At 44.5% G+C, this 22,862-nt stretch overlaps 1 protein-coding gene across 2 annotated transcripts in view; it reads left to right on the top strand.

Moving 5' to 3' along the window:
* Positions 1 to 22,862, top strand: part of GAREM1 (GRB2 associated regulator of MAPK1 subtype 1) — a 138,405-nt gene that overhangs the window by 10,183 nt on the left and 105,360 nt on the right. The gene's annotated exons all lie outside the window — the stretch shown is intronic.

Raw genomic sequence — 22,862 nt, 5'->3', positions numbered from 1 at the left:
ACCTCCTTGTCCAAGTCACTGATGAAGATGTTAAACAGTGTAGGTCCAAGGACTGAGCCCTGGGGTACCCCACTGCTCGCATCTCACCAGCTTGAGTACAACCCGTCCACTACTACTCTCTGGGTGCGCCCCATCAGCCAATTTTTTTTACCCATCCAACTGTGCAGGCATCAATGCCACAGTCACTTAATTTATCGATGAGGATGGGGTGAGAGACAGTGTCAAAGGCTTTCTTAAAGTCTAGAAAGACTACGTCCACGGCGACACCATCATCCAAGGATTTAGTCACCTGATCATAAAAGGCAACCAGGTTGGTCAGGCAGGACCTGCCTTTTGATGAACCCATGTTGATTGCCGCTGAGCATGATCTACCCTGCAGGCCCCGCACAGATGTGCTCCTTGATGATTCTCTCCAAGATCTTCCTGAGCACCGAGGTGAGGCTTACGGGCCTATAGTTACTTGGGTCCTCCTTCCTCCCTTTCTTGAAAATTGGGACCACATTAGCCAGTTTCCAATCCCCCACCACCTGGCCATATGACCACAAATGCTCATACAGCCAGGCCAAGGGCTCTCCAATGACCCCTGCCAGCTCCCCCTCAACACCCTTGGGGGGGGGGGGGTGGAAGGCATCTGGACCTGCAGATTTAAAAATGTCTAGCCCTTCCAGAAGAAGATCCCTAACTACATCTGCACTGACTGAAGGCCTGATGGAGCTATTCCCAAGATTGGGGATCCCACCTCAGTTTGGAAAGCCCACTGCATCAAACCCCTCCTGTTACTTCCTGTAGGTCCCTCCGAATCAAAAGCGAATACTTTTTCACTTCACGCAGGCCTAATGGATAGAGTTATGTCTGTGTAAGAGTGAGGGCATCTGTTTGGATGTTACGGAACTTCAGTTACCCAGCAGCCAGTAATGCACCAGGAAAAATGAGAGCACAGGAATGGATGTTGCAGACAACAAATAAAATGTACTGTCGGTGGTTCTCAACCAGGGTGTCACAACACACTAGGGTGACTTGAGATTTTTTTCAAGGGTGCTGTGGGGTGCCAAACAACATTAGCGCTGTTAGGTTTACAAACTTTTTTATGAGAGAGGCCACAACTAAGGATTTTGATTTACTTGCAACAGCAATGCTGTTCTGTTTTTCTTAAGTCAAAAAAAGTGAAAACTGAGAGCTGAGGGGTACCTTGAATCTATCTAGTGATGCCATGAGTAAGGGTGAGAACCTTTGCACTAGATATTGCCGGCATTTATGGACCAGGCACACATGGTAAATTGTCTCTGGGCCTATGAAACCGCCACTGAGTGCTGCAAGGGAACAAAAATGTAAATCCAGAAGTGGTCATTGGTGTCTACAGAACTTATAGGTGTAGGAACCGTAGTCCTGGAGTTCTGGGTCAAACTTGGTCTAGTTCAGGTGCACCAAAAGGAGAGATGCTTTAATAGTGCAGGAACAGACCAGGTTTGCACACTGATAGCTTGCGACTATAGGCTTCTGTCAATTAGTGGGAAGTTGGTTTCATAGTTCTGAGTCAGGGTAGCCCTTTCCAGGATGTGAAAGGCCATTAAGTGTGCGCTGCTCTAGAGATTTTGACATGGAAACCTACAGGAAGTAACAGGAGGGGTTTGATGCAGTGGGCTTTCCAAACTGAGTTGTATACAAAGCAATGGAAGACAGAATGATCACAAGGACTGGTGGATCACTATGATGGCTTATGTTAATCTGAGGCTGTCAGAGGAGGTGCATGAGGCTCACCTCTTTTAGAATAGAGATTTTGAAAAGTTCCCAGCAGGAAAGTTTGGTTGTATGTTTTTGGTTTTTCCAGACCAGCTTATTCATATTAACACAGTTGTAATTTCAACTTGCAACTCTTTAGGGACTCAGCCTTACCTTAATTTTCTCCATTTGCAGAGGCTTACGTCAGGCACCTGGACAGAATGCCTAAGGTATTGGCTGAATCTGTGAGCCAGCTTTTACTATTTAATGCTGCATACAGTGTTTTACATCTTATCTGTAGAAGAAAATGGAGGGGGGTGACTTGCTAACAGGTTGGAGACAGAAGGCAGTGGAAAGGCTGCCTTTTTTTTTAAATATCAACCCTACAGAAGGGCAATTGTAAGACTACATCAAGGGTGTGTATATCTGAAGAAGGCCTATGACAGCGTGCCATGTGTCAGGCAGTCTGCTACTTGGCATCAATTAGCATGTTTGTGACCAAACTGTACTTGGCTTGTATGTGAATTTTAAATTAACTGTTAACATATTTTTATCTTGAACAGGGGTGCTAGTTTGGGAGGTGGGGGTGACACTTGTCTCTTTTATAAGACTTAAGTAAATCATGTTTTCTGTAAAATCTTTGCACAATGGAACAAGAAAAACACTTTTGAAAAATGCTTAAAACTGCACAAAACAAAGTGCAAGGTGCTGAATGTTTTTGCATGAGTCACAGGGTAATGTATGTGCACTTTTAGTGGTGATTATTTTCCATTGTGGTTTTGTGGAAGGGATAGAATGGTATGCTATGCTGGCGCCTCGGTGGGAGTGTGTGTATGGGCCCCGGAAGAAAGATTGTCTATGCAATGAAGCAAGTGCTTGTGTCTGAGTGCATGGGGTTTTTCTCCATAACATTCTGCAGCAGCTGCATTTGCAGGTTTAAAAACAAAATGTCTTGCTCTAGTTCTGCTTTTTTTTCCTTGGCATAAGTTCTCTCCTTTCCCATATGTTGAAAGTCCTGCACATGAAACTCTTGGAGATAAGCAGATCCTGCCTTTCTGTTCTCCAATCTTTTCCTTTCCCTATTCAGGTAATTAATTCAGCATATGTGGAGGAGGTGCCTCCCAAAGAGGTATCAGCTAAGGCTACCGATGAACGATGTGGCAGAGAGACACTGTAAGATTATGTAGGTTGGCAGACAGAAAAAGATGAGTGAGAGCTCCTTAGTACTTCCCTGGAAAGATGCTCAAAAAACTATGGGGTGGGTCAGACTTCATGGTAGTTAAACATCTCTAACCATAGCAAGTATATAGGGGCAATCTTTGCTGCTTATAGTATGTGTGCAGAGGAGTGGTATGAACTCTCTGGTGTCCTGGGGAAGAAGTTCAGTAAACACTGATTTACTTACTGCAGGCTGTAGTGATTCCATGTGACACGCAGCTCATGAGTAGGGACCTCCCAAAATCATGATTGCGTGATTTTTGTGGGCTCGGGGGGGTGGGGAAAGGGCAAGCCCTGAGATTTTGGTCGGCTCACTGGAAAAAAAAAAAAAAATCCCCAAATCCCCCCCACCTTACCAGCAAGTATAGCACTTTGGATCTCAGAAAGGAGGCAGAAGGCAATGGGGTGGGGCTGTTTGCAGCAGGTGGTGTGGAGGCTGCAGACCTGACTGCCTGTAACCTCCATACCTCCTCAAGCAGCACCGTCCTGCCTCTCCCCACCTAGTGCTCTGAGACTCTTTGTTTGTTGGTCAGTTTTGGGGGTGGGGGTTGTTTTTAAGGGAGCCTACTGCTTGGGAATGGCCTGATACCATGGCTTAATTACCCTGATTAAGCCCAGGGAAACCATTAATCCATGCTTAATAACATGGGGATTCATGACTTCCCTGGTTTTAACCACAACTTAATTACGCTGGTTTCAGGCCATGTGGCAATCTGTGGGTAGAAGTAGGACTGCTGGGGCACCTCAGCCAATCGGGGGTGAGGGGGGTGGGAATGTTTAGCCTATGAAAATAGCGCCCAACCCTGATATCTGCCCACGAAATTGGCTGGCCACCTCCTTGGTTTTGGTATACCCCTACTCATGAGAGATCCAGAGGCCCAGCTTGAGGCCACCTAAGGTTGTATGCTGCTGGCCTCTTTGGATGATGATTCAGGAGCTCCTGTGTACTGGAAGAAGACATTTTGCTGTTGGAATCGTGAAGACAGCCCTTGGTAGAAATATGTACTTGTAGCTGAGAGTCTGTGTTTGAAAACTATCATGATTACCTTATCAAAATTCGATTGTGATACAGGACAGAAGGACTACCCAGGGTGATACCAGTCTTTTAACTTCAAGTGGAGAAGGGTTCTATTTCTACAAGCCCATGCAAAAGTAGGTCCTTTGTTTATCTGTTTCTGCCTCCTGAATCATTGCACAGATTAGACATAATTTATTTTGTGCCTCTTAGGCTGGAAAAGCAAGGCATTGTGTGTTTTGAGCTTTACAGTTTTACTCATAAAAATCATGTAGTCTGAATGTCTGATTACTGGCTTGCTTGCAAGAATTATTTAAAATTTTCTGTGTATTTGAATGCTCATATATCTGTTTCAGTGTGTTCTATTCTCTGTTTACATTGTGTTATTTTGCTAAAGATTTCATCAGACTGCCTTGCCAGAAAGGTGCAGAATGTCTTTGGGTACGCGATCCATGACTCGTGTGAACTGGTTCCTAATCGGTGATGGTTTGGAATGGTTCAGTTGTTACTTGTATCCACTGCTTCTGCTTCTTCACTATTAAACACATTTTAAGTATCAACCTACTATACTAAGCAAACTGATTGCTTAAAATGGCCATTCCTGCTGCTTCACTATTTTGAGGGGGAGGAAGGAGTTCTAAGGTCCTTAAACAAGGTATGCATTTTCCCCAAGCTTTTAAAATAACGTTTATTATTACATGCCTTACTTTGCCTCCCTCAATAGGTTCTCTGTCTTGACTCATCCAGGATTTAAAGAACACTTGGCTCTCAATTTTGGGCTAATTGGCACAATGCATCACCACGTCTGTATGAATTTTTTAATCTAGCATAGGTAGTCCCTAGAACACAGGCCCTTACAACTCGACTTAAAGGACCATATAAGCTAATGCTGCACAATATTAGACCAGTAGCCTCTTAGCCAGTTTCTGTCTGGTATGATGCATTTCTGTTTTGCTGCTGCTGCATAATAATAATAAAAAAAATATTACTTCAGAGTCTTGTTTATCTCTTTGAAAGGGGGAAGGGGCCAGGTCAGGGGATCCTGATTAATTATCAGTCCCTTGTCCAGGTCACTTGAAACATGACAGGGAGGTTCTGCTATGGATTATGCTTTGGGCATTGTTCATGTCGCCCTCATCGTGACTGTTCTGCACTTCTGATTTACTTCCTCCAGGTGATGCAGGTAAACCCTGGACACAGCAGTAGTACAAGGCTTAGCTGCCTGTAATTTTACCAACTGCTATACCTGTCAGCATACCCCTTCCCCTCCACCCCACCGCCCATTGTGAAATGAACAGGGGGGAGAGAGAATGTCCTGCCCCAGCATGCTCAGCCAAGAGCAAATTGGAGAGATCCCTCTCTTGCAGCACTCCTGGCTGGCTGCTGTCTCCCCCAGTCCCAGGGGCACTGCGGGGAGAGACACCCCTCTCCTGCACCCCTGCCAGCTGGCCATAGTTGGGAGGCAGGGCTGAGGTGAGAGGCTGTCACTGATAGTGGGGGGAAGGGGGGCAGGGCGAGCTGCCCTCGGCAGGCGAGCTGCTTGGCTATGGCTAGCCCCATGGGCTGCTCTGGGTAGTTTCTGGCAGCCCCAAAAACCTGCGGAGCATGTTGGGAGGCGTGCAACATAGACCCTGCAGGGAGCCCCCTTCCAGAACGGCTGTTATGTTTGATCATGCTGTAACTTTTAGTGCTTTGTGTAAAGCGCAAAAGTTACAGTGCAATTCCAAGTGCCTTCCTGCACTTGGGTAAGCACCTATTGTTCCTGGGAGACTTTCTGCTGGTGCATGTAATGCAGCATCTGCACAGGCATTGGGCTAGTAGGACAGTATCAGCACAGAACTCTTGTGGAGTTGGTCCAGCTTGACTACCACAGACTTGGGATTTTACCAACAGGGTTCCAACACCGAGTGTGGCCACACATGGAGACATGCTAGCCTTTTGTAGCAAGGTAAAACTAGCCTTGCTACAAAAGGCTAGCACATCTCCCCTGTCCACTAGTTATCTGGGAAAGATAACAAACTTACATGTTTTGTAGAGAAAAATCATCCTTATCCATTCTTTAAGTGAGGTGAATAATTGGAAGTCATAGTGATACTACATTTTGAGTTGCCCTCGGAAGAAGTTAGTTAAACTTTTAAGAGCGTGTCCACACATGCAAGCACGTGCGCTTGCAGATGCTCAAATAGAAGCAGTGCAAATTTGAGCTGGGGCTTTTTGCTTCAGCGCATGTGCTCAGACATGTGCTTTATGGAACAAATTGTGCCACTTGGGGCAAAATAACCCTGTCTGGCTCGTCCTGGGTCTGCTGCCAGGGGGGGAGAGAGTCTGGGGCCAGCACCTGTGCTGTCCCCAGCAGTATAAAAAGCTGCCCTGTCCCGGGCCCATCCATACAAAAAGCTGCCTTGGCAAGCAGCTCAGGGCTACTCGCTCTCGGGAGCTTCTGGGGACCAGCCAATTGGTACCTGGAAACACCACCCCTTGTGCCAGCTGGACTGCTGCAGCAGCATCCCAAATCCATTTTTAAAAATACCCAAAAATCCATGTTCTTCCACAGTTGAAACAAAAAAACAACTACATAACCCCCACCCCCAAGAGAGCGATCAGTTGAGTAATGCTTTATTGCTATATTTACAATGTTAAAGCAATTTGGAAGCCTACCAGTATTTCTAAATACCTATATGTCTTGATGTGCGCTTTTGGTTTTCTTCACACATGATGGGTATGATGGGGGACGTAGTGTTTGCAGGAAGGTGAGAACGGGTGTGGGGAAAAGCTGGTGGATGTGTGTGGAGGGGTGTGGGTAGGTGTGGGGTGATTGCTGGGGGGGCTTCTCAAGATGGGTGGGTCCCCTGACCCCCACAGGGTGCAGGCCCCCCACACAGCACATGGACTGCTTTCCTCTGCCAAGGGTCCCAGCTACACCCTGGAGGGCCATAGCCCCTATCCCCCACAGGGTCCCAGCCCCCCTGCCCAAGGTCCCAGCTACACCCTGGAGGGCCACAGCCCCTCTACCCAGGGCCTGTAACTAACCTTTCACAGCGGCAGTGGGGGGACTGTGTGCTGAGACCAGCTGGGTCTTGCTGGCCCTGGGGCTGCTCCTGCTGCCCAGCCGGGCTGGTCTCATGGTGGCAGGACCCAGCGTGGCATGCGGGGACTGCATGCTGGGCCCAGCCAGGTCCTGGGGCCCCTTGGCTAGGCCAGGCCCATGGTGACAGGACCTGGTGCCGTGTGCCAGGCCCAGCCAGGTCCTGCTGTTCTTGGGACTGCTCTGCTGCCTGGCTGGACCCTTCCTATAGTGGCAGGACCTGGCCTGGCACGTGGGGACCATGTGGAGCTGAGCCGGGTCCTGCTGGCCTTGGGGCTGCTTGTGCTGCTCAGCTGGCATACTTCATATTCTGCCCTAGCTATATGAGTATTGCTACACAGTGCTCAAGAGATTTTGTATAGCCAGAGATGGGCAGAAAAACTACAAGTGTCTCTCCAATAGGGCAATAATAAGAAAAGAGCATTTTGTGTAGTCACACATTCTAAGTTATGCACAAAGTGCTCACTGTACAAAGCATTTGTAATATCCCACTCTTATAGGTATGGAAGTTACTAATTCAGCATTATTGCATGCCCTTTGACCAAGGTGAACATCTTTGTCCTTTTTAGAGCTATTTTAATTTGGTTTGATGGAAAAGCTAAAATAGTTTAAGAAAGTGAGGTAATATTGTGCCCAGGATCGTCCAGGAAATTTGAGAGAAGCAAGGCTTTTTTGATTATTTTTATATTGGGCCAGCTGTGTAGCATTTCTCCCAACTTTACAGTTAGTCCAATAAAAGTCATCGCTATAAAAGCAAACCTTGCTTTTCTTAAGAAAATTATATGTTCTTATCCATAGTGTTGTTCATTTGCGCCTCTGGTAACAGGTGGTTTTTGTGCTTATTAAATCTAATTTAATTACAAATATAAAAGTTTATAACAAAAAAATTAAACTTTATTCAGAATTAGGTTATTACTCTTGGAAAACTGTGAGAACAACAAAAGGTTTTAATTGGACTGCCCTGTTTGGGCAATAAAGAGGTATCAAAAAGAAAAGCACAAATGTGTTTACTGTAAATAACTGGAAACATGATGTTGTCGTGCTGCACTGAATTTTGCTGGCTCAAATTCTTCTTTTGTGCCATGACAACCGTTATCTATGGACAAGAGGCACCTGCTTGAAGCAGAAGTAAAATTATGGGTCTTTCTGGCTGCTCTTATTTTCAGTCTCTGGCTATTCAGTTGAAAAAACTCCATGTGAAGTTTGTCTTGTTGCCAGTGTGCAGTAACACTTCTTCTGATGTAAACTGATTTCACATCTTTATACAGACTTCCTGAAAGAGCGTAGTGAAGCTTGACTTGCTTCTAGCTATTCAATCTGTTTTGTGTGGGATATAGAAACTAGATGCTAGATAATAAGTAATAGTGACTTTGGCCTGGAAAGCATCAAATAAAGACTTCCTACATTTCAGTCACTTTTACTTTGCTTAGGGAGTTTGTCTGAGATGCCTTCAAGTGGGCAACATTGCTGGGTAATGCTTTAGCCTCCATATGAAAAGTGAGCATAGGTGTTTGCCACCCTTCATCTCCTAGGGCACAAATAAAGTATAAGCTTAGAGAACATATTGAAATGTGTATCTTAAAGTACCATTAAATATAACCTAATGGCAATTGACAACTTCTAAATAATTCCACATTTGCTTTTTTTGTTTGTTTTTTTGGTAAAATAAAAAACCACATAGATGAGAAACTCAGTTTAAATCATATAATCTGAGAGATGGCTCTTTTGAAAAGCACAAAATATCACAGGACTTATGATAAACAGCTGGCATCGCTGTTTACTTCTAAACATGCCTTTTGGTATTAAGCAAGAGGTAAAGATTTCTTAGTACAGTATCTTTTATTTGACTGCCTGTATAGTTGGGGTAGAGTTAGATAAGCTTTTGAATGCAAGACTTTCTTCATCAGATCTACGGGATTCACCTCCAAGGAGGATTATTCTGCCCTAGTCTGGTCCTGCAGGGAGCAAACCAGGAAAGCCAAGGCTGCAACTGAACTCCAACTAGCTTCAAGCATCAAGGACAACAAAAAGTCCTTTTTCAGATATGTGGGGAGCCGGAGGAAAAGCAAGGGCAACGTTGGACCCCTGCTAAACCAGATGGGGCAACTGACAACTGACACCCGGGAAAAAGCCAACCTAGTAAATAGGTACTTTGCGTCAGTCTTTCATCAGTCCCATGGGACGCCCATGCCTGCTATGGGACAGGGAGATCCGGGTGATGGGGATCCCCTACCCTCCATAAATGCTGACCTCGTGAAGGAACATCTTGAGAAGCTGGATACCTTCAAGTCAGCCGGCCCTGACAATCTGCACCCCAGGGTACTCAAGGAGCTGGTGAGCGTCATAGCCCAGCCCCTGGCACGGATCTTTGAAAACTCCTGGCACTCTGGTGTAGTGCCCAAAGACTGGAAGAAGGCCAATGTGGTGCCGATCTTCAAGAAAGGGAGGAGAGTGGATCCAGCTAACTACAGGCCCATTAGCCTGACTTCTATCCTGGGGAAGATCGTAGAAAAGTTTATTAAGGAGGCCATCCTTGAGGGACTGGCCCAGGCTAACATTCTAAGGGACAGCCAGCATGGGTTTGTTGCGGGTAGGTCTTGTTTGACCAATCTCATTTCCTTCTATGACCAGGTGACCTATCACCTGGACAAGGGAGAAGAGGTTGATGTCATATATCTTGACTTCAAAAAAGCTTTTGATCTGGTATCCCATGATCACCTCTTGGCCAAACTGCCCAGTTGCGGCCTTGGCTCCACCATGATCCACTGGCTGGGAAATTGGCTCCGTGGTCGGACCCAGAGGGTTGTAATTGATGGTAGTCACTCATTGTAGTGCGCTGTGACCAGTGGGGTCCCTCAAGGCTCTGTCCTTGGACCCATACTGTTCAACATCTTCATTAATGATGTGGACATTGGAGTCAGGAGCGGACTGGCCAAGTTCGCCGATGACACCAAACTTTGGGGCAAAGCATCCACGCCAGAAGATAGGCGGGTGATCCAGGCTGACCTGGACAAGCTCAGCAAATGGGCAGACGAGAACCTCATAGTGTTTAACACCGAAAAATGCAAGGTTCTCCACCTTGGGAGGAAAAACCTGCAGCATCCTCATAGGCTCGGCAGTGCTATGTTGGATAGCACTACAGAAGAAAGAGACTTGGGGGTCGTCATCGACCACAAGATGAACATGAGCCTGCAATGCGATGCTGGAGTACTGCGTCCAGTTTTGGGCTCCACAATTCAAAAAGGATGTGGAGAAGCTTGAGAGAGTCCAGAGGAGAGCCATGCGCATGATCAGAGGTCAGGAAAACGGATCTTACGATGACAGGCTGAGAGCCACGGAACTCTTTAGCCTGGAAAAGCGTAGGCTCAGGGGTGATCTGATGGCCACCTATAAGTTTATCGGGGTGACCACCTGGATTTCGGGGAACATTTGTTCACCAGAGCGCCCAAGGGATGACGAGGTCTAACGGTCATAAACTCCTGCAAGACCGTTTCAGGCTGGACACAAGGAAGAATTTCTTTACTGTCCGAGCCCCCAAGGTCTGGAACAGTCTGCCATCGAAGGTGGTTCAAGCACCTACATTGAACACCTTCAAGAGTAAATTGGATGCTTATCTTGCTGGGATCCTGTAACCCCAGCTGACTTCCTGCCCTTTGGGCAGGGGGCTGGACTCTGATCTCCCGAGGTCCCTTCCAGCCCTGATGTCTATGAAATGTATGAAGCAGTGAGAATCAACACAGCATAGTGTATTGTAAGAGCTGTAGGAATTCTTTAAAATCTTCTCCACAGTAGTGTATACAAGACCGTATTAGTTGAGACTTCTGGTGTGTTGGTCTTCTAGCTCAGTGGAGACCAACCTTTTTGGCTGGCGTATTGCAAATTAAGCCCCATCCGTGTGCCAAGTGTCACTCCAATTCACTTCCCCTTCCCAGTCATTGCTCTATTCTCTCCAAACCTTGGCAAACCTGCCGCATACAAAACAAAATGGCTGTGCATGCCATTTGTGGCCCATGTGATGTGGGTTGGCCACCCCTGTTCTAGCTGTATCTGTAACGCATACAGTACAGAAAAGCTTAAATTGGCTTCTGAGATGAGCAACATTAATGAGCAAAGTAGATTGTGACAGAAAGTTTACTGTGTTTTGGAATGCAAGCAGAAATGTTGGGACATTATATTACTGTGAATGATTTTTTTTTCTCTGTGGGGGCGGTGGGTGGGTTGTTTTGAAAGATGTACTCCACATTGTTTGGCGTATGTTCATAAAAAGGAAACATTTTGGAGTCTTGGGTATTTGCTCATAAGATGCAAAACAAACACAAACAAACCCAAATAAAATCTAGGTTGTTACTTCTGGCTTTTCACTTTGGCCCATAAACAAAATGAAGCAAAGCACCAAAAGTGAAATTCTGCCCCCTATCAAGTCAGTGGGAGAACTGGTTTCAGTAAGGCCAGAATTTCATCTTTAGTGTTATTAAATTAACTCTTACTCCTATTTTGTAGGAATTGAACAGCAGTGATGGATCTTTTGGGATGCAACCTATATGGCTTCACAGCTGCATTGCATTTACATTGGGACAGACTGGAGTTTCAGTGGCTTAATCTTGTTGTGAAGCAAGGGGAAAGATAACAGTTCATGTTGGTACAGTGAAACTATTGTAAGCCTCAAGAACTATTGCAGCAACAAAATGCTTATCTTAAGTAAATAAAATTGCCTGTTTCTACTGCTAGTATGAAAGAAGTGCGGGTCTCTGTCCTTCCAAGTTGGGACCATAGCTGGTACTGGCATGTATTTATGCCTTGGCTAGATTGAGGCTATTTGACTGTATCTGGGTTTTATGGAGGTGACCTGAAGAGATGATGTCTTGTAGAGGTGCACCGATGCATTGGTCCTATATTGAATTGGTGTCGATTATAAAGAAAATTGACTGTATTGGATGGAAATCGACCTGATGTGGCTGATAATTTGGCTGATTAAATGCCCATGCATGCACGGAGCCGCAGCGCAATACATAGACAGTGAGGAGCGCAGCCCGGCAGTGTGGAGAGCTGAATGCAACTGGTAAGTCCATTGTGGTGGAAAGGAAGGGGCATGGGGGGGGCTGCAGATCAACGCCTCCAGTGGTGAGGGAGTGGGACAGGCACTGGCTAGAGCTCATCTGAGGACTGGGGAGGATGGCTCCTGCTGCTGCATGCAGCCTGGGAGGGCATGGCAGAGGGGGATGCATCTGCCCCTGAATCTGAACAGGGGGGTGGGATGGCTGCAGCTGGGGCAGCAGCTGCAGCCTCCCTTTGTAGCCCCCCTCCCAGTGCCGCTGCTGCCTGCCCTGAGCACAGCCTGGCCCAGCCCTTGCTGGGAAGAGCCCGGTGCAGCCCTGGCCCCAGCCTGCAGCTCCAGCCTGCCCTGCCCCACGCAGATCTGGGGGGCACACAACCCCCATGCCCTCCTGGGGTGCATGTAGTGGTGGGAGTCACATGGCTCCGTCGTGTGCCCCACCCTGGCTGGACAGCACCTGCCCGAGCCCCACTCCTCCCTCACTGCAAGGGCCTTGATCTGCCTCCCCATACCCCTTCCACCACAACAGATTTACCAGCTGCACATAGCTGTATCAGAAATCGGATTGGTATCAGCCAGTATCCCTATTTGGGGGATCCCTATTTTTCCTTAAAAATCAGCTATCAGTATCGGCCTCCAAAATCTATTGGTGCACCTGTAATGTCTTGTTAACTACTTTAGGAGTTAGATGGAAGTTGTAAACACTGTGACCTAATTATTGGATCTAATTTTTGCCTGGATGGGAAACCACAACAAAACAAAGGTACTCATGGTGGCAGGGGTGATTTCTGTGACTGGTGCTTTTCCTGGCAATTCAGTGCCAAACCAATAGGGCTGGAGCCAAATGAAAATGGGTATGTTGACTTTTGGATATGATTAGATCTGTCTGTTTCAGTGTAAGTGATTTAGCTTCATTTTAAATCCCTAGACAAATTCCTATTCTTCTGATTTTTGTGTCATTTATCCCTGTCATATCTGCATTTCCACTTGGGTGCTGCATTTCTCCCTTTGCGTGTGCGTGCATGCATGCATGTGCACATATATGGCTGTTCTCTCATTTCCTTTTAATAGTCTTCTGTGCTTAAGAGGCAGGCTAGTTGAGTGTTTTAGGAAGGTAGTCAGATTGCTAAGTTCTGCCTTAGATGCCTTCTGTCTGCTTAACCAAGTATTTTAGTCCTCTAGTTTTTGATACAACACTGAAATTGTGTGCTAGGAACAACTGACTTCAGAAATTGCATACAGAAGGTTGCAGTCACCTTGTTTAGGTAGACTCTGGAGCTTTCTGCAGATAAATTGGTATAACTGACAGCTCCTTCCCTCAGCCAAATATAGTTAGTTGCCTGCATGATACATGTGTGTGTGGTCTCTCTCTCTCTCTCTCTCTCTCTCTCTCTCTCTCTCTCTCTCTCTCTCTCTCTCTCTAATGTGCAAATGCTTCAGCTAAAAATGCCTATATACACGCTATCTTTTGGAGTTAGGCAAGAACTTTCAAATGCTAGGGATGCTTCTCATGCTCCTTTATGGACTGTGAGATTTTTGCCTTGCTCTGTAGCCATGGGTATGGCCTACTTCCTTGGGTCTCTTGAGTGTATTTTAACAACCCTTGCAATAGCAGGACAGTCTACTGTTGTCCCTCTGCTTTGCCTGTAGCAGGTCAGAGTGCTTTTGATGTCTTAGACAATATGCCTTGTAGTTGTGCAACAGGGTTCTCTTGATTAGTGTAGTTGTAGGAATAGGCTAGATGAGGATTTGTAAGGATGGCTTGAATAGGGATGATCCTCCCTCAGGCAGGGGGTTGGCCTGGGCCCTAGATGACCTCCAGAGGCCCTTTCCAGCCCTGACTTATCTATGATTCTCTTGGTTATCCATATTAAGTCAGTGACAGTGCATAGAACCTAGTTTTAATCTCTTTATCAATGGCTTTGGGAAGCCAACAAAGCTTTCTCTGTACAGTGTTCTATAGTTTTGTAGGGTAAAGGTAGTCTGAAGTATCTAAACTGTTGATAATAGACCTCCCTTGCAGCAGAACATTGTCAGTTGTATATTTCAATATGGCTTCTGTAAGGTTGGATGATGCCATTTGGTGTTTTTCCTATGGACTTCTCTGTATTAACTGTCTGAGTGGTGGTTGTTTGTTTGCTTGTTTTAAATGATTGAAGAGGTTCCATCTATTCACAAGTTGTTCTTTCCCCTCCTCCCTCTCCCCCATTATGGCAAGCAGTGCTGAAGGCTACTCTGATATTTAGGTTAGAATGGAGATGAAGGCTATTTTCACCCATGTACCTTGGCTTTCCTCAGTATTGTCATTTTTGGTGCTTTGTCAGAAGGAAGGCAGGCCCTCGCTACTACTTCTGCCACTTGTGGTTATCACAATTATTAAGAACAAAACATGCAGTTGAAGAAAATGAGCGAGTATGCTTGCAACAGTGCAGTTTAACGTTTGCATATTCTATAGAAAGCCTACCAGAAAACAGAAGGTTATGATAAGTCTGGTATAGAGAATGTAGTGATAAACAAGGTTTATGATATGCTCCCTTTCGTTCTGTGTCTCTTTGTGTCTTGAATGGTCAAGATATCTGGAGTCTGAGGGAAATAGGTTTTTGTTGCATTGCTTGACCATGGGTTCCTTCACTCTGTTCTTTCTTAAAATACAGTGATTCTTAGCGACACAGTACCTTGGGATGCCTGGAAATCCTCTCAAGGGTGCCACAAAATGGTAATAAGTTTACAAACATGATTCACGAGATGATAAATTCAGGGACTTCTAATAGATTTCCATATTTTTGTTCTTTCTGAGTTCTTTGCAACAGAAAATTGCTCTTGGTTTTCTGTAGTCAAAAGAAGAGTGAAAACTAAGAGCTGACACTTTTGGGGTGTGCCTCACTTTTATAAAAAGGTTAAAAACAACTATTCTAATGTGGACAGTCAGATAACACCCTTGTTAGGCCTGCTATAGGGAATCCTATTTCTGGTGGTTTCCAAGGCACTGAAACTGCAAAATTTAATTTTGTAAAATTTAGTGAAGTCAAAGCCTAGGGTTCCTCTCGAGTTTTGGGAGGAATATGCTGAGATTCATGTTGTTAGCAGTTATTAGCTGTTTGTGATCATTTGGAAGGAGTTGTGGTATAACTTTTTGTCATAAATCATGTCCCTATTCAGAGAAGCTCATTTGGTATTCCCGAAGAAGATTCCTTATTTGGGCTCCCTCTCCCTCTAGGACTCCTTGAGGCCTGCCCTGCTGTGGATTCTCAAGGGATAAGCCTTTGGCTTGGAAAACTTGGGTCTCAGCAGTGTAGGGACATCCCCAGGGGCCCAGTTCATAGGGGTAGTGACAACTTCTGGTTGCTACCGTGATTGCACAGCCACCAGCAGCAGCCCCCCCACCCAGTGTGAGAGTGCCCAGTATTGGTGTACCACTGGCACTAACCTTGCTATGGTACTGCTGGGTCTCTCTTTATCCCTGGCTTCCATGGCAATCCATAGCATGTATGCCTTGAAGTGTGGTGGCACAGAATGTATCCTGTTAAAAGTGCATGAGGACCTATTTTATTTTTGGAAGAGCTCAGGACACAAACAGGCTTTGATACTGAGAAAGAGACTCATAATAGCACACTGATTTATATAGTTTTATCAATTTTAATCTTCAGGGACGGAGAAGGGAGAAATCTTAGTAACTCAGGTGAGCCACATGGAAGGTCCCATATTTATGGCTTTTCAGGCCTCAAAACTCTTACTGTATTGGTACAAATACTTTAAGGAACAGTAATTTTTCTAAACACTTGGCCAGTAATAAGGGCCAGAAGCAAAGTTGCCTGTGCTTGTAGTCTCAAGAGCATAGAAAGCTTTCTATAAATGTTGCTGTGTATTATGTCCTTCATCTGATTTAAATGTTTTCATTCCTACACCACATCCAAAAACATAATCGCAGCATTTGAATTCTTATCACAGCATTTAAGCTAGAAAATTTAGACTTCTTTCCTAGGCTACTGAACTGCTCTCTTTGCCCTCCAACCCATGTTATAGATTCATGGGAACTGTGAAGGAAGTAGACAACAGGGCTTGTCTGTTGGTGAGGTTATTTCCAATAGACAAAACTAACTCTGAAGTTACCGTATTTTTCGGACCATAAGACGCACTTTTTTTCCCCCCCAAAAGTGGGGGGAAAAGGAGGGTGCGTCTTATGGTCTGAAGGTGTGTGTCCCGGGGAGACGGGGCGGAGCTTGCCCGCGGAGGCGGCGGAGCCCGAACGGGGCACCCGCCGCTTGTTTATGCCGTGTCCTGGGGAGACGGGGCGGAGCTTGCCCGCGGAGGCGGCGGAGCCCGAGCAGGACATCCGCCGCTTGTTTAGACCGGAAGTCGGTGCCCGTGCCGGTGGCCGGGAGCCGGCAATAAAAATGGCCGGCCAGAACAGACGGGGCAGGAGTCCGAAGGAGGGACTCGCTGCCGCGGAGACTGAGGCTCCAGGAGGGGTGCGTCTTATGGTCTGGTGCGTCTTATGGTCCGAAAAATACGGTAAATGAAACTAATTGCTAACTAACCTATATCTCTTTTCTACTTGATGTATACCAGTAGTTCTCAAGCTTCTTGGGCTCAAGGCACACCTTGGAAAGTGTCAGCTCTTAGTTTTGACACTTCTGTAGGCAAAAAAAAAAATACAGTAGTTTTTCTGTTGAAAAGAACTCAGATCACAACTATGGGTTTCTATTTGAAACCTGTGGGTTTGTGTTTTGATTCATGTTTGCAAACTTAACCATGCTATTACCATTGTGTGACATTCCACGACACCCTTGAATAGATCTCTAGGCACCCCGGGGTACCATGGCACCCTGCCCTAAGAATCGCTGATGTAGATACAGGATCAGATAAACAATTTGCATGAGCTGACCACTATTAAGAAAGATCCCTGTCCCTCTTAGTTTGAATGCTCAGACTGTACAAGAAATGTTCACTTTTTCCCTGAAAATATAGGCTTAAATATTAGCATCTTTTTAAGGAAATATAATGGGGTGGGGGGGGAGCTTTGAGTATTAGTAAAGTAAACCGCAGTAATAGAGGCACCTGTTCTGCAAAGTAGAAGTTGCTATGGTAATATAGCCAGGCAATAAAAATAAAACATAATATACTGGTAGCATTTTGCTGGGTCTTGAACTGGATGAGAAATGAATACTGATTGGCCTATGGCTAGAAAAGGTTTTGTCGTGCTTTTCTGATTTGTGTGTGCTCTTTCCCAGCTGTTAAACTGGGACAGCATGCATCGGAGATGCAGTAAGTATGGGTTAATTATGTATGAGGCTGGTATTTAAATGGCAAACACATTTTCTCTCTTGGTAACCATTTGGAAGCACTTCAGTAGTTGTCTTTATCAGTGTATGCAGCAATTTGATTCATTTACACTATCTTGCAGTTCCACAGTAAATCTACCATCAGATTATCAAACTTTCACATTGTGCACTCTCTACAAGTGCAAATAGTAAGGCCACAAAAGACCAATTCAGGTTATGTTGTATTAACCCTGCTCCCTGCCCTCAGTATTTTGAGAATTTGTAGTAACGTCTCTTTTACTTAATTTTTCCTAAGTATATAAGGTTTTGGTAGTTTGACCCATCTCCCTTTTGCATTCTAATACATAACTTTAGTTGCCCAAATTATTTATTTTTGAGAATCTCTCACCGCCTTACCTCTCCAAGTCTGTTGTGAACAGTAAAGTAATTTAATCAATATCGTGTTAAAATGCTGGCAAAGGTTCTGCAACATTACATCAAACATGACTGAACTGATGTTAGCAACAGAGAGAAATCTTTGCAAATAAGGCTTTGTAGATGAGGCCTGAACTGTCTCTCTAAGCTGAAGGCTGTTGTTTGTCATGTTGTGTGATTGAATGTTCCCTTATCTTGAACTGGCATTGCTTTAGACTCTAAATTTAGCCCCTCCTAAACGCAGTAGGCAACTGTGGATTCTGTGGGTCATGGTGTATGCCTAGGAGGTCTGGTCACCAAGACCTTTACGTACATCTAGCCAAGAGTATGGAGGAGCAGAAGCTGCCTAAACATATGATTGTTGGATTAAAACATAACTTGTTGCCTGTCTCTTGTCTTCTCTAGAAAGGAGGCTGAAAGAGTAAAAAGGTCTTTAAAAGTTGTTTTTTGTGTAATTCAGTGGTGGTGCTCAACCTCTGTGGCTCCACACTCAATAAAGGCTTGAAAGAAATATTAAGAGCCAGAGAACTGCATATATGGCTCTGGGTGAATGTTGAAGTGGAGTGCATTTGCCAAAACAAGTAAAATGCTATACACAGTGTATACTACAACATGTCAGAATAATTGCATATGTTGCAGGGGAGACATAACTGACATGTGAAAAGAGCTGTAGGTGATGAGTTGAGACCTGTAGTCCGAATATCTGGTAAAGAAGGCAGCTGACAGGGAGGATGTCTCTAGGATTCTGGAATTTGCACCTCCGGTTAGCCTGGATTTGGTAACTTTCTGTACTGTTAAAGACACCTGTTTTGAGACTGCGTTTGGCAGAGGCTGAGAATGTGCTTCCCAGAACAGAGAAGGGGTAGAAAGGAATTTCTGTAGATGTCTGGCTGAGTTCATGTTTAAACTATTAGTTTACTGCTGCTATGACTTTTTTATTGTGGTGTTCATGGCATGGTTGAGACTTGGCTAAAAACCTTGAATTGGTATCTTTTCCTTAGTCAAATCTAAATAAGACCACCCCTCACCTCCACCAAATAAGTGGTACTTTTTGAAAAAGAAGTTTTATATAACCCTTAGCTGCCTTGATTATTAAATTGGTGTATACTTTGAGCAGCCTCTACTTGCCACTTTCTTATGGACCTCGTACTTCAAATGAAAGTAGGGAATCCTAGCCTCTGGTGGATATGTGGCGATATACCTGGCCCTGTCTTCACCAGCTCTGTAACAGTGAATGCACAGCTCCATTAGGATTTACTTTTTCCACTTCGAATTGCTTGGTTTATTTAAATGGTACCTAATGACTTTGTCCTTTTCTTAAACTGTTTTTTTTTTTTCTTCTTCTTCTAATCTCCCATTTAATTTGCTCTGGATTTGGGAGCTTCCACTTGAAGGAGTAGATGCAAACTTTAAACAGAGATGAACAAATATGTGGCATTTCGAAATGTTTAGATTCTTGTAGATCCAGATTTTATTTTTAACAGCATATTTTTGTAGGTGAATGAGTCATGTTAGCCTTCATATTCTGTAAGTAATTTAAGTGTCAGTTTCCTAGTGCTAGAATAAAACACTTAAAGAAGGTTGGTTTTTAGTTGGCGTCAAAAAACCAGTGCTATATTTGGGGACCTAGATGGTGACGAACTAGCAGGAACATTGCTTTGTGAATCTTAGTGGGCCAAATCTTTAATGGTTAGACTAGATTATTCCATTAACTGACTTTTGAGATTTAAGATCTGGCTTTTAGCATCACTGTGAAGCTTTCCATAGACATTTAGATTTCTGTTAAACACTCTGAACTAATAAAACTGTCTGTGCCTACAAAGTCAAAAGATTAAAATATTGTTTATAAGGAATGCAATGTTTTGCCTTCTTTGACACGATGTCTCAAAGGCTGTACATGCAGCCAGACAGCTCTACAAAATCTTGTTCCTGCTACGGGACTCCATCCCTTAGCACCAGAGTATGGTGCTGGCTAATGCAAGTTGGTTTAAAAAACAGACTTAAATAAAACTCAGAGAAATTCAGTTCAGGCAACATACCTATCCATGGGGACTTAAGTCTTGCCATTCAAGCTCCAGTGTATAGAAGCTGGTCATAAAAAAATCACAGTGCTTTTTGGTTCTGAAAAATTGCCCATGGATATTAGTGAGATCCTCCTGCCAGCTTTACAATGAGCAAGCCCTTTTAACAGCAAATGCTAGGGATAATATTGTCACTTTATCTTTTAAACCCCAGTTCCTAGTTGAGGTGGAGAAGGATCTGTATTTAAAAATGAGTAGATTTAATGGGCATGGGAACTCTTCACCTGGGGATTGGGTACTAACATCTACCTCCTGTCAATTTAATACCTCAAGAAATCGGAAGGATTTTTCTGATACGAAGAATCTATTTTTATCTGGCCATAAATAATAAAGTGGTCCTCATAGTTCAGTCAGATTTTCACTTACTTTGCAGCTTCTGGGGAGTTGTGGCATGGATAATTGTTTGTTAGTTACTTCTTAAAAACAGAAAGCTACTTGTAATCAGCGTTCTCAATAAGAATGAAGGTACACACATTTGGGTTATTAAAGTGACAATTTATATCTAACTACTATAATCACAACTACTTTGAGTGATGTCCTTGTATAGTTGTAAAACACGAGCAACCTTTCATGAATTCAGCATCCCTCACTTTTAAAATGGCAGCAGGGGTGCTTTAAAGCTTGTTCAGCAAACTTTAGTAGGAATAGGCTGAGTGTGTGAAACGAGAATGGATAACTTTGTATGCTTTGAAGACTGGTTTAATCCCTTTATAGTTTAAGTAGTGGAAGATTTGGATAACTTAAATTCTCAGTTCCTAAAATTATATGCCAAATATGTTTTCAGTGCATATACAGTTCACATGGTTAATGTAAACAACCAAATCTATTACTGAATGTCTTCCTTTAAAGTCCGTTTCTTTTTCAAATGCACATAACTGAATATTTGTCTCGGCTAACTAAAGAGAGTTTTTACATATTATCAGTTAGCTTGTGCTCAGAGAGTAGGCAAGATGTCAGAAAGCAGAAATTCTGTAAGAGCTTTGTGTATATGTGTTCTGCTGAATACCTGAATGTACTTCAAGATATAAGAGGCCAGTTCATTATAAATCATCTGTATTGAAGGAGGGGGCTGTAGGGCTACAATAAAATAGCAAGAAATTGTGTTTAATAAAAACTTCATTCGTCCCTTTTGAGTACCAAGGAATGTGCTAATAGTAACAACCGAAACCCAGTTCTAAAACGCAGTACTTGGGAATTGCCTTCTCTCTGTACTACAAATGGTAAGAATGTACTAAAATAGTACCTCTGTGATGGGGGGAGGAAGGGGAATAACCAGGATTAAAAGGGCTCTCTTATTAAGACAGAAAGGCATAACAGGAAACAAGGGCAATTAATTAACCAAACAAAACCAAAATATCCATGAAACATTAACCAACCAGGAACAAGCTCCCAAAGTTTTCTACCTTTCCAGCAAAAGAAATAAAATTGCTTTTGAGAATGAAAGTCATAACTTTTGTACTAATTTGTATAGAAGCAATTGGAGAGCTGCCTCCTTCATTGGAAAAGTATGTATGACCAGCTGTGGTAGATGAATGAATGTATGCTATCCAAAATTGGTTGCAAGGCAGGTGAAGGTGATTTATGAAAGACTCCTGGCTATGATTGTGAAAGATTTGTAGGAAAGCATGACAATAAAATGTACTGTATAACTTTTTGCCTTTAACTGTCAGGTAAACTAATCTTGGCCTGTCAGCTGCACCTCAGTCTGTTCTTGACTGCTTTTCTGACAATGGTATTTTTAAAGGTGTGAATCTGTCCACATTTGCCTTATACACTAAGCCAGGGTAGGCAGCCTTCTGGGGCTGTGGGCCAGAATGACCCAGCCTGGGTTAGAGGCAGGGAGACAGGCACTAGGACCTGGCCGTGCCACTGAGACTTGTCCCTGTGGTGGCACAGGGAGAGTGTTTACAGGCAAACCTCCAACCATAGACTACCACCAAAGCCCTGTGTCCATGGGCCATATCCAAAGCTTGTGTGGATTGATTTGCCACCCATAGGCTGTAGGTTGCTGACCACTGCATTAAGTAGAAAACCAGTCTGAGTTTGGCTACAGGTAGATAAGAACTATCTTGTGGAAGTGTCATACTGTGCTGGCAGATATAGTACGAGGCAAATGCTTTGGCCACTGTATCTAGAATATGTATTGTAATAAGGGTCAGGTACCGACATGACACCTATACTGGTCTGAGTGATCAGAAATCATTTTAACCTGTAACAGTGCAGAAGTTCAGCACACAAACTAGTCTAAAAATGGCAGAACCTGGTCTGAAAGAGATTTGTGTGCACATTGAGCCAGGTGTAATAGATTTAGGTTAGACTGGTGAATCAAACTTCTGTACCAGATCCCCTGTTGATTTCAAGTTAGATTGCTGTTCTCCAGCTTCCCAGCCTCCATTGCGGTCCCCCACTCACCCCGTATAGAGACATGCTAGCACTCGGCCCATGATCTGTTGCTCTGACTGAGTGCCCAGTGGGCCCTGCCCCATAGCCCTCCCAGAGCCAAGCCTATCAGCTGCAGGCAGTGTGGGCAAGTGTCTGTATCCCCTTGCACAAGCGCTGAGACATGGGCACTGTAGTCCCTGGGCCGTGTCACTGCACCCCATCATGAAGTACCCTGCCTTGCATGCATTCTCCTGTCACTGAGCTCAGGAGAGCCCCCATGCATAGGCAGAGCTCCATGGACCCTACCCTGGCTCCCATACACCCAGCTGGAGGCCCACATGCTTCTATGCACCAGCACACAGCTCCATAGCCCATAGACACGAATGATGGTTGAAACCTGGGGAGTATTGGGTGGGCCTGGCAGTTACTAAAGTATGGAGCAGGGATGACAGCAGAAATGGACTAGGGGAAGCTCTGAACCATACTTTTCTAGTTTGCCTTGATAGTTTTCCATTGATTTCTGTGAAAGAACTTAACATGCAAAAAAGTTCAGGACTAGGCGTACAGGGATCACCAGTTGAGTAGTGAGCAAGATCAGTGCAACTAAAGCATC

The sequence above is a fragment of the Crocodylus siamensis genome, chromosome 3 (genome assembly GCF_052110815.1).
Source record: "Crocodylus siamensis isolate JL-2025a chromosome 3, ASM5211081v1, whole genome shotgun sequence".
In the NCBI taxonomy this organism is placed as follows: domain Eukaryota; kingdom Metazoa; phylum Chordata; order Crocodylia; family Crocodylidae; genus Crocodylus; species Crocodylus siamensis.
The sequence above is the reverse complement of the archived record's forward strand: the minus strand, read 5'-3'. Positions and strand labels throughout refer to the sequence as shown.